The following is a 19,727-nucleotide window of genomic DNA, read 5'->3' as shown; positions in this document are numbered from 1 at the left end:
TTTTATGAGATAAGAAGTTTAGAATGTATATGGTATAGGATAGGACCAGGTCTGAAGGATACTGCCTTGCAAAAAAAAAAAAAAACATCATCAACTTTCACTGAAGTAAGTACAGAAGCACTATTACAGGTTATGGGGTGAAACTGTTCAATTTCAGTTCTCAAAAAGGTAATTAAATAGAGGTAGGCAGCTAAAGATAAAGCAAAAATAACTGCATCTTATTTATGGTATCTATATATATATATAATATATATATATATATATATATATATATATATATATATATATATATTTTTTTTTTTTACACACACACACACACACACACATAGTATATATATATATATATATATATATATATATATATATTAACACACACACATATATATATAGATAGATAGATAGATATAGATATATAGCTATAGATAGATAGATAGATAGATAGATAGATAGATAGATAGATAGATAGATATAGATATATAGCTATAGATATATAGATATATAGATATACATATACATATTGAGGAATTTCATTATTGTAGTGCTCAGCTCTACCCTAGTCAGTATGAATACTAACTTGAGTTTTCTCCATAAATGGGTTACAATCCTAGCAGGAGTAACCCAGTCATCAAAACATAGTAGAGTGTGGGACAAGTGTGTGAAGGCAAGTAGTTTGACAGACAGGTATGTAAAATATATACTTCTTTGAAACTGTCTATCTGAAACAGGTTGTGCTGCCTGGGAGAAATAATTTTCCACAAAGCGTAATGACCCCAGAGTATATTAACTATATCAATTAAGTAGATATGGAAGGAGAAATATCACAATGTTGAACTTTGTCCATCAGAGAAAACACAACTTCAACAGTTCTGTTTGAGTGTCATTTTAGGTTGTTTCCTAAAACAGTTTAAGAAAAACTGTCACTGTATATAAATATAAGCAAACATAACGGGATAATAAAAAAATAAGACTCTTGAACAGAATGGCAATCTGTTTACTTGAGCTTATTTGCAATTATATTCATTTTAATAAAAACAGGTTGAATAATTTAAAGTTGCATGCATATGCTGTCTTCCTTTATTCCTGTATTAAATGTGTTAAAAAAGGTAGCACAGCTACAAAACCAAGCTTAAGCATCAGCCAGTACATTGCCCCCTGCCAAGACTTGTACACATGAACTCTGCTATTTCTTTCTGCCTCCTGCCTCCTCCCACTGCTTTCTTTGGCCAGATTTATGACACACATTGCCTGAAAACAAAAGGGCAGACTTTGAGGCAGTGTGTTTTGCATACTAATAACGTGATACTGCTTCTGTACCTCTGGGCTATTGCCAAGTCGGGTCAGATTATCCTTAAACTTTATTGCCACTAATCCCAGCAGCTGTCACTCGCAGTATTCCAGAATTCAAAACACGACGAGTCATAATTTGTTTTCTTTAAAAAATGGTTTCCAAATATTGCAGATGCTTTGCTGCATGATACGAGAAGCTTTAGGGTACTGCAGACTCATTGGCTTCTGAGAACTAGAGAAAGAACTGGCCATTCCTGATACATAGGCCAGCTGAGACCATAGAAGTGCCAAGTTTGATTACTCAGTGTATGACCACCCCTTGCTGGCTCATCTAGGGAACCATTTACTTTGGCTTCTCCTTCTTCTCTTTCCTTCAGGCTGCTGAGTCAGAGACAGCCGATGAAGCATAGGCTGTAGGAATGTGCAAATAAAGGTGAATAATTACTCTTCTATTAAATAAAAACGATTTGTGAAAAGTGAGCTACATACTTTTAAGGCTAAGAAAAAGCAGCATTTGATGTAGCCAGGTTGTGTATTTGGTGTGAAATTGTATGTACATGGGTGTCTGTCTCCTTTCTCTTGCTACTTTCTTGTATTGCACTGAAGAACATTACCTGACCTCTCAGTCATCGGAACGCAATCATTATAATTAATCAAATGGACAGGTACTCATTATAGATACCATGAAATCTGGACACTGCCAAGAAAACTGCTTTAAATATTTTTTGATTCGTTGTATTATTTGCATAGTTTTTGGCATTCTGAAGCTTTTTTTTTTTTACCAATTAGAATTTCACAGTTCACATAAAAGTAGATACAGATTCTATTTCTAGAGTTCATATGGATGTATTTGTTGAAGTAGCCTCGTACCTGTCATTCCGAAGCATTTTGTTTGCCTATTTATATGTTTTGTAATTTAAGCTGGTTGTTCTGAAGCTGTTTCAGATGTGAAAGTTCCATTTTGTGTATATTCTGTAGTAAAGATCATAAAGACAAAAGGACTGATTCAATAATATGGTTTACACCATGCGTACCTGTAACACAGAAAAAAAATGAAGGAACCTATGAACTTGTGGGGAAGACTACTGCCACAGCTAAGACACACCTGAATGAAAGGAATGCAAGAATGGTATGTTAATGTGCTCTAAGTTATATGTGTGTTTCTATCTATAGTGCAGTGATAAAGCAGGCATAGCTTATCAGAAATGTGTGTGACATATAACTTCCCATAGTTTGTTGTTGGAGTAAAGTTTCCAGTGGACCTAGATGTGTTTCTCATTTTTCATTTAGCTAATACTGACAATATGCACACATCTTAGGTTCATAGGTTCATAGGTTGGTACTAGGCTATCGGCCCTAGGGCCTATACAAGCCTAGCCGTAACAATTCCCTGGATATTTCTTCCCACAATATTTACTTCCCTGGACCCCTTTAAACATATACCACTTTGTGCTCGATACAAAGCTACATTTGTCATCAGAAGCTTCTGATGTCATGATTTACTGTGTTAATGAAACTTCTGAAACTGTTTTCTTCAATATTTGACTTTTTTTCCTCTCAAGGGAATCCTTGTCTCAGAACTACATGCAGTAGCAGCCAAATGTATCTCTGATTTTTGATATAAAACAAAATTAAAAATGTTTGCCTGTTGTTACACTTCAACTATTGAAATGAGTCTTGCTAGAGTACTATTGCATTACATATCTCACTCTATCATACAGTATTGGTTTTATATTTCACTCAACAGTTCTCTGAACCACTAATCTCCTTTGATGCAGGTTTTCATTTTGGCTCATAACGTTATCTTTAAAACCAGCAGCATCTTTGGTTCTGCATAGTACAGTGATGGCAAACCTATGACTTGCATGTCAAAAGTGACGCACCACAATGCATTGGGTGACACACCAGCATTCACCAACACCGAGTTACCAAGGAAAATGAATGAACAAAAATGCAAGCAATATGTGACCCTCAACTTATCTATTAAACCTCAGCAAAAAAAAAAAAAAAATTAAATGATGTTAACCAAATCAAATGCAGTGTGTTCCATATCTTTTTTCAGTTCAATTCAAAATTACTATTAAAAGCAGGATAATTTTATGGTGCACTACTTTAAGTCCAGTTATTACTGAGCATATTGTTTTCTCTATTGTAAGTCACTGATTTTTCTTTTACTTTTATAATACATAGCAGCACATATGACTGGACTGTATTTGTTTAATAAAAGAATATGTAAAGAACTGTTTCTCTTTTGTTCAGGGGGGGGGAGTGACACACTAGCAGAGTCAAGATAGGCATTTTCCAAATTTTTGAGACACCGAGCCCACAAGGTTCACCATCTCTGGATAGTAACATTTTGAAAATACAAAAAATGGATTCAGAAATAAACACAGTGTCTTACTGTGGTACTAATTGCAGACTAGACAGAAAAGAACCAATGCGCCATGTTCACTCATTTCATAGTCAGAAAAGGAATAAAGGGATCTTGCAATTTTAGCCTAAATCTAGAAGTAAAAGACAAGTTAACAATACTGCCAGTGACAGGCTATTTGAGGCCTTTTGCAAGACAAAGAAAAATATTCCCTATATAACACATTTATTTTATCCTAAAAATCAAGAAGTTTAGTAGTCAGTAGATGTTTATGTAATACAGATGAAACAGAGTATACCAGACTGCAAAAATGGAGACTTGTATGATTCATTGATATGAGACAGAATTGTATGTGTTATCTAAAGTAATAATTTCAGACACATGCCATTATGAGAATAAGACATGACACTTTCTTGACATGTGTCTAGTCAGTGAACCTCCAAACCTTTAAATGCACAGTTTAATTTTTTATTCTGAAAAATAAATCTAATGAATGCAGCGTGGGCTTACAGAGATAAAAAAAAAACAACATGTTGCAGAACATTAATTTGAATGTGTTTTGCAATTTGAATTATTTTTTTTAATTCATTCAGCACATATTATATTGTAAGTGATTATTATTATTATGAAGGCTTGTAAATCAAGGCAGAAATATTAAATTTTAAACTAGAAAATAGTGCTGAATGCAGTATTCAATCATATATTTGTTTAAATCATTGAATCTGTCTATTATTTTAATAGTATACATAAATCTTCATATAGTCTTCTGACTTGAGCCACAAAAGGTTAGACTCTGCTTAATTTTAACTTGGATCATAAGATCAAAAAATATAAGTTGAAATGTGAAGCAGTGTTTATGGAAAACTGAATAAAGAAACCAGATATATTGAGTTGTAAAACTTTCAAGAAACTTGCTATATGATCAAAAAGATTCAACATTGCAAGTCCAGTGTTTTTTAAAGATTCTTCCTGAAAGTAACCCAAATTTTTTTGACTAACAGTTGAAATTCTTTAATATTACTCAGAATGGGAGACTGAAAACAGTTGGAAAGACAGCACAAGTATTCACAGATGTAATGGATGCATGCATATTTCTTCTCAGAAATTTAAGATAACTGTAGAAATGCTACAGATTCTGATAATACTAGCAAGTACATTAACAGATACTTCAGTGAGAGCCATAAAACATTCAGGATACTGCTGATATTCTATGCAATTATTCTAATTTATTTAATGGATTAAAATGTTTATTAAGATAATGATGCTACAATAAGTTTTCAAAATTCCATCTAAAGGAATGTTGGTCACTTATACAGCAAAAGGAGTATCTATAGCTCAAAGAACCAGAAATATACTGGAATTAAAATGCATGAAATGCCTAGATGCAATTCTTATGCAAGCTGTACTGACTGAAAAAGCTTCAAATTGAGCTTATCAAATGAGTTAATACCATGGTGACAGTTGGGAATGAAAGTCATTTTTAGAATGCATATAGATTTTGATAATTAAATAATTGGATCAAAAAGGAACACTGTCTGCTTTCAACTATTGAAGAAGGAGTTTTATGTATGTTAACGCTAGAGTTTTCTCATTCCTTAATGTTAGTTGGGGATTCCAACAAATAATATCAGACATGCTAGCATCAAGCGTTGCTCTTTTAACACCCATATGGGCATATGCAGTTTTCTAACACTGCCTTTTTATTCCCACACAGTTTTTAAAGCCCATTATCTGACATGACAACACATACTTTGACTGCTATGGGTTTCTAAGTGAGACCTTTTGAGAATCGTCAATCCAGTAAATGTTTTAAAGAGCAATGTTGGCATAATGAGTATAGATAACACAAAAGATGATTACCTAATGTCTGAATTTATCAACAGAAACATGATTCATTAAGTTATTCACAAGTAGAACCAGAAAAGCATGAAACCAAATATCATCAAATGCTAAATCTGTATGACTTCACTTAAGTATATTTGCTGTATTTTATTTCTTTGTTTATTTATACAATTTGAAAATCAGTGAAGTTTTCTCTTCTTCAACCATAACTCAGCCAGAAGCATATGCAGAAACAGCATACCAACAATTGCTAGCATTGAAAAACTCATTGTGAGCACAGGAATCAGTTGCCTTTTAACAACATGTTCTAACAGCAATTATTTGCAATAAAGATATACTAGCATCCATAATAATGTTAGTGGACAGATAGCAACAGTGTCTGTACATTAAAACATGACTCAAACTATTATAGCATGCATATAGAACTAAAACATGTCTCAAAGTATAGCATTATACATATGCTGAAATCAGATATTAATCAGCGGTACAAGTACTAAAGTCTGCATTTTTATATGCAGAATATACCACTGTATACATTTAGAGTTTTGAATAATTTTGAGCTACAGACAGATTGAAGCAAAGAATTAATGATATTAGGGTGATTGCTGGAAGTAGAGGCATTGCTTGATAGTTAAAAACTGTAAGTTGTTTATTTTTGAATACTGTAATATTTGACCAGTTTTGTATGTCCAGAAGAAAAGAACCAGACCCAGCTTTTTAAAATATCTTTCTGTACATTTTACTGTGGATGGCAGTCATTGGATAATTACTGTACTGACGTCCACTGTTCTTTAGTGAATCTGGAGCATGGAGTTTAAAATTGGGTTTGATAAGGTCACAACTAAAATTAATATGCAAGCACCTATTGACAAATCAACTGTTGTATGATTCATTGTTATGAAGCAATATTTGATCAGGATTTTGTTTGGCTTTGATTACACATGCTAACCAATGAGGGAGTGGTTTAGTATTATTGCCAGAAGGCATATTAGTATTTTGGTGAATAAGGGATCTGACAGATGCACAGAAAAGCTGTGCACACCAAAAGTAAGATACAGTCATCTATATTTACTTGTAGGTGAAAAGCTTGGGGGTTTATAACCTCTACCTGAGGAGACAGAGGAATTATTTTTTTTATGAGAAATTGACATGAATGCATGGACAGATCAAACCTGTGCATTCAGACCTCACAGCATTTCCCTATTGAGACTAACTTTTAAGATGAACCTTTATGTATTTAAGGACTGATATTCACAGGAGATTACACTTATAATTCCAGTTGAGCTTCATGATGTAAGGATTTAATAAGTTTCAAGAAGAGGCTCATAGCAATCTTTACTGGCTGAAAATATCTGTGACATATAAGAACTGTTTCAAACTGATTCAAATAACTTGAAATCTGCTTTTTCTGAAATCCAGATCAGAATATGGGTTGCTGCTAAAAGAACTGGCTAATCTTCCATAGTTGAAAATTACAACAGATTTCTTTCAATACAGTGCTGCATTTTATGTTCAGTTTGTTGACTGTAATTCAAAATATCTACAAGTTTGCAACTTTATGAAATAATTAGTCATTGTGTTAAATCTGTGTTTACTTTACATGGTACTGTAGATGCAATTTACACAAGTAATGAGAGAGGAATTTAATGATTTCCCTAGAATATGGAAACTTAAATTTACTACCTCTGTCCACAGAGATGCAAAAACAATGGACACATAAAAAGGATGGTCCAAACAGTAAAAAAAATCTTATGGACAATATAAGTTTTCTGGAACTTCAAATTTCTGTCACTGAATAATAGAATATAGATATTCTGCTCTCAAAAGAGTATCGTTTTTCAGGAAAATTAATGATATGAAGATATGGTAAAGGTGAAGTACAAACGTGTTATTTTTAATTAACATGGGATAGCCAAAGAAGTAGAATGAATCCCCTATGGCAGAAGTGACATAAACAAAGGTTTTACTATGCTTGATCAATGAGGAAAGTGGCAGAATTAAAGGATCGCAAAACAGTAAGAATTTGAACAAATGAACAAGTGTTGTATACCAGCTACAGTTATAGGCCTTGCAGATTGACTTAGCTCTTATTATATTCATGATTCTGATATACAAATCTACAGAAGACGAAGAACAAAGCATTTGTTGAAGTCATACAATGGAAGTGAAAAATACCATCTTATCAAATGCTACCTCAAGATAATAGCTCATAACCGGTTGTAAGATTATTGCCCTTATGGAAAGGGGAAATGGCTATTTTTGTTGTTATGGAAATTAAGCATTATGAAGACATTGCCTATAAATCTACTGAAAAAGCTGCCATCCCTAGCAAAATGTTATTACAGTGAGCAACCTGGCTAATGAACATAGTTTCTATAGAAATAGTTGAGCTATGCAGGACTGATTTGAAAATGTAATTTTTAACCATGACTGTATATAATGCAAAGTGAATATAAGTCTTTGAAGTGTTTTTCAGATGTAATACTGATGTTGTAAATGTTAAAGCAGGTTAATCTTTGCTGTTGCATTTCAAACAAAACATAACTGTGTAGTATATCTGTAGCATGTACAAAATCAATGCTTTTAGTTCTATTTCTTCTTAGAACTACTTGTATTTCATTTTGAGAGACATAACATGACCTCACATGTGAAATACAATTACTAAATCATGAGTAATTAGTAACGAGTGATATATTTACAAAGGTAGTCATTGCTAGAGTGTAGAAAAAGGAAACACAACATTCAGTGACAATGCAACATATTTGCAAAATGAATTTGCTCAAGATAACCACAACAGAAATTTTCATATTGAAAAACCTCAAACAATATTTAAAATAATAAGTAGTGCTATCACAATGATAAGATCTGACAGAATCCTTTCCAAGCATAGTATAATGAATTGCATGCAAAAATATCCTTTGAGGTATAATGTAGAATTTAAGAAAAGAACTTGAATCAACCATAAAAATTATATGTCACTCATAACTCACTGATATATTAATATTCAGAAAGAAAAAATGTTTCCATGATAATTTCATATTTATAAAGCACTGATACATAGGTTTTCATTAACTATTTGCCATAGAGCGTGTTAAGGAAGGGCAATACTGTGATATAGTAATGATGTCTGTGCTTAGATACTTGCATGCAGAGCATACTGTGGTTTGATTAAGGAAAGCTAAGAAGTAGCCATTGTGTTATTTCCTTTGATCTTGATGCCATGCCTTTACTTATAAGCTGAGACACACAGAAGGATTTCCTTACTACCGTAGTCACCTGGTGGTCAAAGTTTAGGTTACTATCTATCTGTGTTCCTAGGTCCCTTACCACTGATTCTACTTTTAGGGGTGTGCTATCAATATTATAATTTGCAGGGATATCTGATTTACTGAAGGGTATGATTACACATTCTTTAGCATTTAGTCATAGGCCATGTTTTTGGCAACAGTTGTGTGTTATTCTTAGACCTGTCTGTAGGTTGTCAACATCATTTGGGAATTCAGTGATTGCTCCCAGCTTATAGTTGTTGATGAACTTGGTGAACCAGAGGACCCCAACAGTGGCCTTCACTTCAGTGAAGTATTAATCAAACTGGAGGGGTGCAAACACTGAGCCCTATGGGACACCACTATTAACAGATTTCGTATTGGAAGTGGATTTACATGTGTCTCTGTCATTGAGTCAGTTTGCTATCCATCTGATGATGTAGGGGTTTATGCCTTAATCAGTAAGTTTATCTATGCTCCCCAAGTGGGGGATTGTGGAGAAAGCTTTGGCCAGGTCAAGATAAGTGGTGTGTACCATTTTACCATCATCCATGTCCCTAACTGAGCAGGCAAAACCTCCCTTTGACAAAGCTAAATTGGGTCTGGTCCAGTGATTGGAGATTTCGTATGTCGATATTGATCAGGTCCTTGATAATTCTCTCCATGGCCTTTCCGATAAGACTGCCAAGACTATGAATCTGTACTTCCTTGGGTCAGTCGATGGGCCCCCCTTGGCATTTAAGAAGTATCCTGTAATATTTTCAGGACCCATGGCAGCTGTGTTTTTGGCTTTAGCAAATGCAGTAAGGACCTATTCCTCATAATGACTTGTAGGGGATGGTTACAGGTATTTCTATAGGTGTGGTAGTAGGTGATACGGGGGGGGGGTGTTGAACTGAACTCGTCAGCCAGCAGGTTTGCTATAATTTCAGTCTGGATGTAAGTGTTGCCATTCATGATTAACTCGGCACATTGCTGAGCATTTCTTTAAAGGTTACAAACATAATTAAAAAAGCCATATGGTTATTTTCTGCCTGGGAGGCTAACTTTGCCTCATAGTCTGCTTTGGCAGATATGACCAGCATATCTCTCAACTGTATAGATTTTCGCAGGCTGTCCAGATTTTTGCCTTATATTTTTGGTCCATTTTTCATAAAACTGTGGTTTTCTGGCAAACTAGTGGCAAATTGTTAAAGACTGAAGTTAGAAAATAATGACAGACATTTGAGTTTCAGACTGCATACCCTTCAGAAAATTCATGCTAATGCAAAACCTGTTATTCTATCAACTTTCTAAGTTTGTAATATGAATATTTAAAAACTGTCCCTATTGTTGGGCATTTGTCCCACTTTTATTTATGGCTTTGTCCAGATTTCTTGCTCAAACTGGTTGAGAGGTATGGTGACCAGCTCTCTAACTGGTTTGTTTACACTGGTGAGTGTCTCTTTGCACTGGAGCATTTCTCCCCAGGCCTTTGCTGAAAATGGGCTCTGTCCCAGTTAGACTTTCCCGGTAAACAAATGTTAAATAAAATAAAAATAAAATTTTGTCTGCTCCTTCTTAGCTTTAGAAAGGATTTTTTTCCTTTTGTTGAATAGCTTGTTTATGCTAGGCATACACCAGGGTGGTTTATTTTTGCCGGTAATCATAGGTTTGACTCAGACAGGTATTGCCTCTTCTATGCAGCTATGAATGTGGTTGTACAGTGCTTTTGCATTCCACTCAGAGTAGGCCTCAGTGTCATCTGGGTTTGGAAGCGCTTAGATGTTTAATAAACTGTCACTTAATCTGAAGTAATTGGCCTTAGCAAAGTTCTTAACAGGTTTGGAGTTTGATGGATTTTCTAGGTTAGTTTTAATACTAAAGGAAATCATTTTTGGTCAGATCTTGCCATGGAAGAGTTAATGCATGGGAGGGAGCAGTACCCCCCCCATGTTCATGAGTACTAGGTCTAGGGTCTTTGTACTTCTAGTTCAGGAACTTACTAGTTACTCCAGGGTGTTTGCATTGATGAAGTCCAAAAACCTCGGTGTGAGTTAATTATGGGTCATATAAGTCTCCCAGTTCATGGAGGAGTAGTTGAAGTCACCTATAAGTACAGCATAAGGCTGACTGTTAAGATATTTCAATAGGGTTATGTAGGAGGGTGGTTTTCCAAACTCATGCTAGGGGATCTGTAGCTAGCAGGGTTATATTAGGGGGTCGCAGGTATGGATCAGCTCAAGTGAATCATTTTGTTGGACCAGTCTAGCAATGTACATATCCTTTATAAAGACTAAAACACCTCCTCCCTTTGTTTTATCCTGAGCTTAGGGGGATCAAAATATATGAAAGGCATTGTAGCCTTGGATAGCCAGGGTGCTGTCCATGGTTCTGATGTTTCTGTGACTGCACATATGTCTGCAGTCTCCGGGATGAGGAGTGCTTCCAGAGAGTGCATTTTTTTATTTAAACTTCTAGTGCTGAGCAGCAGCACGTTTAGGTAGTCGTGAGTGATTTTTGTTATGTTTGTTAACTTGGCATGGCACTATGGGGATAGATAAAGTTTTTGACAGTATCAGAAAGCCAAGGGGTAACAAGTGCAAACAATCTGTGGAAAAGCACAGTGGTTTGTCAGTCATGTCTGCCCAGGCTGACAGATATTTGATCCTCTTGTTGTGACACAAGAAACTAAGCCAATTGTTGAAGTCAATCATTTTTTGCTGGTACTGTGGCATCATCATTGGTGATGGTAGGATGATACTCAATGCTAGATTTATACTCTCATGGGACAAATATTCAGAGATCTCCATCATGTGTCTCTTTGTATACCCCAGTGAGATACATCTTATTTCATTTACACCCGCATGTATTAAGACCATGTCATACTGGTACTTATGGTTTAAAGTCTTAAGTGCATGCTTGATCTGGTGGATCCTGGCTCCAGACAGACAGGTCACCATGATCTTCTCCTTGTTTGGCCTGGTAAGGGGGACATCAGTATGTCTTACAATGGAATCCCTAATAACTAGAAAGTTTGTCTGTGTGTTGTGTTGCCTTATGGGCTTGAAAGCTGTGCTAATATGATTTTCAGAGTTCTGCGTTGTATAAAGTGCTGTCTTTCTTGAGTGTGTGCTGGGCCACTGAGAGCTGCTTGTAGGAGGTCCTGGAAGTTTGGGTAGATTACATGCAAGTACCTGTACATATGTGGGTTTACATGTTTATTTCTTAGTGTTGGTAGTGAGTGTTTTGGGTGTAACAGTGACAACCTGGTTTGCATTTTTCATGCGTATATGTGAGACCTCTGCTTCCAATTAAATTGTGTATCTACATCTCACACACACTGCGTTTGTTTGTTCTAAAATTAAGTGGTTGTCAGTAAACATGAGGCAGCTACTATACTCTCTCAGGAATCCCATATCAACCAGGCCAGAAAAAGAAATGACAGGGAAACACATATCCATTATACCAGACCCTTACTAGATGGGTGGGAGTAGGGGAGAGTCACTTAAAGGTCTAAATGAGAGTGTTTAGTAGTATATTATATGATGACCTGCAGTGGTGCCTCCCTCTGGCAACTGTTTAAGCAGCTATGAACAGTGGGATACTATGAACAGAGTTTCCTATAGAGGATTTTAAACTGGAGAGTTTTGCTTATATACAAGGCACAGATAACTGTTTGCCCATTACAGGTGTCCAAACTAGGTACAGGGAATCTCTAATGTGAGGCTTTCATACTACCGGGATGAATTACTTTCACAAAATTAAGCCTTCAAGCCAATCAGATAAGCACACAATAAGCCTTTGACCAGCAGTTTCCAACTTGAGTGGGTTGAATCAGCCCTCTGCTCCCACCAGAGTGCAGAATAAAACCATCTTAATGTAAAAAAATTGGTTTTAAGCTCAAGTGCAGTAACAAATGTTTTACAACAAAAAAACAGAACTCCTGCATTATCAAGAATATCTGGAAATACGTTCACAAACTTCTTCAAATGCTGAAAAACTTTGGAAAACTTAAAAATATTTTGGCAAACTGAGAAAAATTTTGACAAACTCAGAACAGCTTTTGCAGTATCAGAGGAGAATATGAAATATCAGAATACTGTTAAAATGACCTAAGAGCAGTCCAGTAACAAACATGGCATTGCTTTAAGTGCAGACTGAAAAACAGTGATAAATTCAGTAACGTAGTGACATATGGGTTATGTTCTGTTGCTTGCATCACTGGAACTTTTTTCCAGTTACTGTGCATAACTGATCGAGGTGTCAGCTACCCATGTGCTTTTACTCACTTTACATCTGAGCAGTATAATACATCTGCAGCACTGCTGATGTTTACTTGGTCCAGTCTCACTGCCTCCCAAGGGAAGAGTGAGAGAAGTTTTTCATTACCAGTCAGTGGTCCCTCCCTCTCTGAGGAGTAGCAGTTCTAGAATAAGAGTTGTAATGTATATGGAGAGTGCAGTATAATCTGCACCTTGCAAAACAAGTTCTTGTAATATTTTACAGTTGTGTCATTTGCATATAAAAGCCACATTTAAATACATATATTATGAGAATCTGTGTGCTTAAGCAGTCTATTATGACAGTTATAGTCAAACAATTCTAATATGAGTTTCAATTTTTGAAGAGTCATAATCAAGTTGTTATGTAATTGTGATCATGTATCCATGTGCATGTATGTATGTGCCTATGCACACATGAACGCCCATGTGTGTGTATGTGTATGTGTGTGAGTGTGTGCAATTTTGTGCCCATACGTGTGTGTGTGTGTGTGTGTGTGTGTGTGTGTGTGTGTGTGTGTGTGTGTGTGTGTGTGTGTGTGTGCATACAGTTGTATGTAATGAGTGTTGCTGTATGTCTACATGCTAGAATAGCCACTTATCTTCCTATCAGGTTAAGTTTGACATTATGTGAGACTGGGCAGCAATGGCAGCTTACTGACCATCCCATGTTGAAATGCCCACTCTGTCTGCATTGTACAGCAATCTCTGCTAATGGCTCTGTGACTTCCATACATCTGTGAGTTCTTTAATAAACTATATTTCTGCAGGTTTGCACATCAGCCACCATACTGACATATTGCAACATATCTGTTCAGTAGCCCCTTTACATGCTAGCCCATTAATCATGTATATGCATTTTCTTACTCTTTTTCTTAGCACCAGCTAGATGCTCTGTAGCATGTCTTTAAATCACACTAATTGTGAATATTATTCTGCTAAAGTCATTATAACACAGCTGTCTCATGTCTGGTGCAATGAGTGATTTGGTATAGTATTTTGGAAACCACTTTATGATTAAAGTGCATTTTATGCAAAATCAGTCGAAATGTCATAATTAAATTGTCAAAATTGGCCTACTCATAACAGATATTTTTTTCATTTATCACTTTTTACATACTTTTTATTCTTGAATAGTTTGTGCTGGATCTCAAAATAACTTTTTATTCTTCTATTAAATTTCATCATTACTGACTCAGATATACTCACTTTAATTATATCTACAGGGACACAACACAATTAAAAATAAATAAATAAATGAAAGAATGAATAAATAAACAATTGCATAACATTTTGTTTAATTTTTGACAGAAGAAATGAACAAGACCCATGTTTTTTCTCTTCCTCTTGTCATACTTTGCAGATAATAACTTTGGACTTGGACTAACATCAGTCATTCTAATATTGAGTAATCACGACAAAATGAAGGGTTGCAAGAACGGGTAGCTGTGGTAAGAATTAACAAATTTGAAAAGCTAAGACAGTTTACTTTTTGAAGAAGCATTATAATGCTGGGATAATGTAGGCTTTTAGTTTCTGGAAAAGATTAGGATATTTCATGCAGACACAGCAAAAATGCCTGCCGAGTTTTTAATCAGTTTTGAAAGCATAATTCATTTTATAGAAACATAATGTTCTAAAACATAAAAGAGTGCTAACGCCAGTTAGTTCATCCGTTATTGGCTGTACAGAAAGACCTGCAGGCCTGGTTGGTTTTTCATTCCTTTTTGTCTTCATGCTCACTTTTTCATGTCATTCAAGTTGAATCTGTGCACTTCACTTCCCGCATACATTTTTCCTTCATTTTGTTGTTTAGCCTCCTCTGTTCATTTCCACATCAAGTATTTCAAAGAAAAAAAATGCCTTTCTAAAGCACAGTCTTATTTTTAAGTATGTTTATGAAAAAGTTGGAAATTGTTATATCTGTTGACTTTCCTGTGCTGTGAGGTATGTAACTTGAGGTCTCTTAAGTTTATATATATGAATTTTCATGCTTATCTTATACCATATTAGCTGGCCTTGTCTGAAATCCTTTCACTTTATGTGGGTTCTCACAATGGCAGGATTGCCAAACCTTTCCTTCAACTAGTGGTACACCACTCTGTGCTGTAGTCTGCTGCAGTGTTCCTCCCATGGTGATATTTTCTGTTGCTGTTTTTTTTTTTTTTTTTTGCCTAATCGTTACCTAATCGGATATTACTTCAAGATGTTCCCCCTTTTCCTTACACATAGCCTTTAGTATGGCAATCACTTCAAGAAGAATATTCTAGGAGATTTTATACCACAAAAATGTGACTTAAATAGTCATCATGTTGTATTGCCTAGGACATCTTCTGGTTTATATAGGCCCTTCCCGCATGGAATGTGGTATTACCTTAAAGAAATTGTGTATTTTTATTTTTGTTTTTATTTTTGTCTAAACACATTGCACATTCCTGGGAGAGCTACTTCTCCATAACTAGGATTCTCTGTGTCCTAACATCTTTTTCAAAAATTTTCTACTTAGGAAATTGTTTGGCTGGGTCGGTGAATGTCTTGATAGGGTATGGGGTTCCATGATTGTGAGGAGAGTAGATGGCCAAAAAAGAACAAAACTGTGCTGCAAGAATAGTAGGATAATTCAAATATGAAAATGGAGGACAGGTGATGTGACACCTCCATAGTAGCCCTCTTACAGACCATGCATCTTGTTAGGTCTTCTTTTCTTTTGGCTTCTTTCCGGTTAGGGGTCGCCACAGCAGATCACCTGTCTGCTCATGATTGGCAGTGGAGTTTTTACGGTGTTGAGTTGCCAGCCCGGCGCCCAACCTTCCTCAGAAGGCACACACATACACTCATGCCTAGGGCCAATTTAGAGTGTCCAATCCACCTACAGCATATCTTTGGGATATGGGAGGAAACCGGAGCACCCAGAGGAAACCTACGTGACCACAGGGAGGACATGCAGACTCCGCACAGAAGGCACCCCAGCCGAGGATCGAACCAGAGAACCTCTTGCTGTGAATGCATCTTGTTAGGTCTAGGAGTAGAAAATAGTGTCAACTGGTCTGTGTGTTCTGGTCTAGAAAGAACCTGCTCTAAATAAGTAAGGTACTGTAAAATAAGTAATGTGCAATATGGAATTCATGACAAATCCAAGGGAATATTTCCCTATAATACATTACCACCATGGAGCTGCCTCAGTTTTCCATCATTTGGCACAGTATAAAATTGCAAGATGCCTGAATCCACATTTACAAAGTGCAACAGTACTATAAAATGTAATTACCAAAGTACAAAGTTAACCAAAATGTTTGTAAGTAAAATCCATCAAAAACTGAAGCATTAGACATTTTAGTAAACCTGCTAGTAATGTACCTCTGTCACATTGTCACGCAAATGTTTTTTTTTAGGGAGAAACATACAAATTACAAAATTTGGAGTCTACACCCTCTAAAATCCTATCCATGGAATAACTTTGAGGTTGAACAAATATGAACAAAGTGAGCATATGTCATCTTTATAGCTATTTAAAGAATTAAAAAAATCATCTGGCTTAATGTTTTACAGAGAAAGTGACTTGTGTTTAAAATTAGTAAGGCAGTAACCTTTTCTATGGCATGTGCTGTACTCAGTCAGACACCTGTCAATATTAAGAATAAACTATTAAGGAAACATCAGTTTATTTATATAAATAAAGAAAAATCACACAGATTGAATAGGATTTGAAATTCAGTAAATCATAGTTTAAGCTGTATTGGAAGTAAGAGCCACTAATATATTACAAAGTTAGACAATGGTGTTTTACACCTGTTAATCTCTTGGTATTTATTGTTATTTAAACATTCAGGATTTCATTATTGTGGTACTTATTGTGGTAGTCTGTAGAATGTTGTGGAATTGTTTCCACAGGCCTGCTACAAGTGCTGACGTTTTAGTAGGTTGGATACACATGCTCATTTCAATTTGCATGAAAAACTTATGTCTAACAGAACCTAAACTCTAACTCTAAAACTCCTAGCTAGGTACCAATTTGATACCTTGCTCTCTTACCCTAAACCACCACTCCCCCATTTTAACCCTAACTTCCCCAATTAATTCCTAAACCTAAAACTCCATCACCCCCTCTTTTTTCTCTGTTCACTCCTTAACCCCAATACACCCCCTCCTTAAAATCTCTGTCCCACTTCCTCCCTACAGCTGCCTGCCTGAACTCATTATCGACTTTGAGTGCGAGCAGGGCTCCCTCTCTGTAGCTGCCTGCCTGAACTCATAACTGAGTTCGAGTGAGAGCAGCAACCCACAAAAGATACAAGGTGCTTGAGTCTCTGGCTTCAAGACAGTGTTTTTTAATCACTTGGAACTCTAGTGCCTGTACCAAACCCTGATTCCACCTTATCTTATTTATTTATTTATTTTTTATTTTATTTTATTTTACATTTGTTTACCAGGAAAGTCCAATTTGGCAAAGAAAATTTTTCAGTGGATAACCAGGGAGAAAAGCTCCCCATAGTAACAATACATGCACAACATTACATACACAAGCTCAACATAGTGAGATTAGATATAGTAGTGATTGTTATACAATGAAAGAGACATGCCATATACAAGTAATTATACAAAACTCGTAAGATATTTAGAAATTAGCACAGTTTGTTTGATCTACCAATATTACATCTGGTCAATCTATAACGCATGCTAATCTACAGGGAGCATTTTGTATTCGTGGGAACAGATGTTATGGAAGTATTCCAGATGATATAGGAGTGGAACTGTGTGTCTACTGTAAGGAGAATCAAAAAAGCATTAGTGAAAACAAGCTATTAAGTCTTCAGTTTGTATACAGTAATAACAGAGTACAGAAACAAAGATAAAGTAAGGGAGGAGGGATGAGGAAGAACCATTGAGAAGGGAGAGACATTTGTGGAACAACTACTGTTTGTTAAAGGAGGATGACTTACTAGGTAAGCTTGAAAAGGGATAGGTAGGGTGGGGGAAAGATGAAAGATAGTATGTTCATATGTTTGTTTCATGAGTAAGGAGAGAAAAGTAGTGGTTGGCCTACTTAGCCTTGGCTATTACATTAGCAAAGCCACGAGTTGGTTAAATCATTTTTGAGTAGTTTTTTAAATTGAGTGGGGTTGTAGGTGGTTTTAATAGAAGGAGGAAGTGCATTCCAGGCTTTTGCTACTTGAGAGGAATATAGAGAATCACCTGTAGTGTTTGTAGGTTTGGTAACCTGTAGCAGTGATTTATTTGTTAAGTGAAGAGTACGTTTCTTGGAATAGGACTGTATAATATTTAGAAGGGCTGGAGTTTTTTCAGACTGATAAAGTAGTTTACGAGCTGTGGTTAGCTGAGTGTAAGTTAAGAGTTGTGGTAGTTCTAACCAGGAAAGTTTTTTTCAGGCATGACAGTGGTGTGTTCTATGTGTAGAGTCTGTTGCAAATTTAGCTATTTTGTTATAGCAGGCTTCTAGTTTATTTAAATCTGATTTTTTTTAAGATTGGTAAGTGTGGGGAGGCATAGAGAAGTGTTGACAGGAGGTGGATTTTAGTTATAAAATGATTTACTAATATTACCTCTATATTGTGAAATGGATGTCTGCAGTATATGAATGTCACAGCAAATAAAGCACACAATGGAAAGAGAGCAGTCTGGTTCTTATGTCTTAATGTGCTAAGGGAGAACATTCAAGGTGTAAGGCCTACTTGCTGTAGTTTGGTGGCAGTTAGTAAAGACCAATATACTTTAATAGGACAAATCCCCCCAATAGCAGCACATTCATGATCATCTGCCATCATATAGCAGATTAAAGCATTATTAATAAAAGATATTTGTGCCATGAACAATTTGTAATATGTCTACATTCTTTCTCCCTTTGTTTCTAGTCCCAACTTCGCATTTTAAAAGCTACTACATAAAAACATTGAATAAACATTCTAACTGCACTATTCTATATGGTCATTTGAGGAGAATAAGAAATAATTTTCTTACTACTTAGTTTGCCATTTAAATTATCATCATGTTAATCCCTATAAGAATTCCTTTAAATGGTACATTCTTGGAAAAGAAAAGTATGTCATAGGCAGGCAAATCTGTCATTTTACAACAAGTATTACTAATGGTCAATATATATTCCATGCACCTCTCCGGCCTTCTATACTCAATCTTGAGGAGAAATTCTTTGAGCTCACAGAAAAAAGATGAATGGCATAAGGCCGAATGCTTTTCTCCATAGGACATCATTGCTGGCGTAAAGTCTAATTGTGCACTAGTAAGGATTCACTTTTTAGGGAGATTCATCCCTTCTTTGAGTTGGCGTAATCTTAGAGTTGGTATATATAAGTTCAGGAGTGAAGGAGGCTTTCCCCCCACATCAGTGGGAGCAAAGGGTTTTGGCCCTCTCAGAAAAACAAGAAAAAAGGAGTTTTTCACCATCTTGGTATTTTGGGCAATTTTTTTTTTTATTCTTTTGAAATGTCGGCTCTCAAGAAGTAGACATTTCATACTGGAACCATATCTCTGTGACAGAAAGCGAACTAGAAAAAGTAACTCTTAAAGAAGATCCCATATTTGTTTTCTTGAAATGAACCTTAAACTTACGCCTTCAAAAGTAAGTCATTGCTCTGTGTTCTGTTGTTTTCCCATTAGATTATGACAAACTTATCATGACCTAAAATGTCACATTTATAATAACTGTGACATTTTTAGGTTATT

At 35.7% G+C, this 19,727-nt stretch overlaps 1 long non-coding RNA gene across 1 annotated transcript; it reads left to right on the top strand.

Annotated features, from left to right (window-relative positions):
* Positions 1-1,400: 1,400 nt before the first annotated feature.
* Positions 1,401-3,402, top strand: LOC122812780. Its single transcript, XR_006366558.1, has 3 exons — positions 1,401-1,720; positions 2,266-2,416; positions 3,066-3,402. It is a non-coding gene; the product is annotated as an uncharacterized LOC122812780 (long non-coding RNA).
* Positions 3,403-19,727: the final 16,325 nt, after the last annotated feature.

Source organism: Protopterus annectens, chromosome 10.part0 (genome assembly GCF_019279795.1).
Source record: "Protopterus annectens isolate FY-2018-M chromosome 10.part0, PAN1.0, whole genome shotgun sequence".
Lineage (NCBI taxonomy): Eukaryota > Metazoa > Chordata > Ceratodontiformes > Protopteridae > Protopterus > Protopterus annectens.
This window is presented reverse-complemented; position numbering and strand designations above follow the sequence as displayed.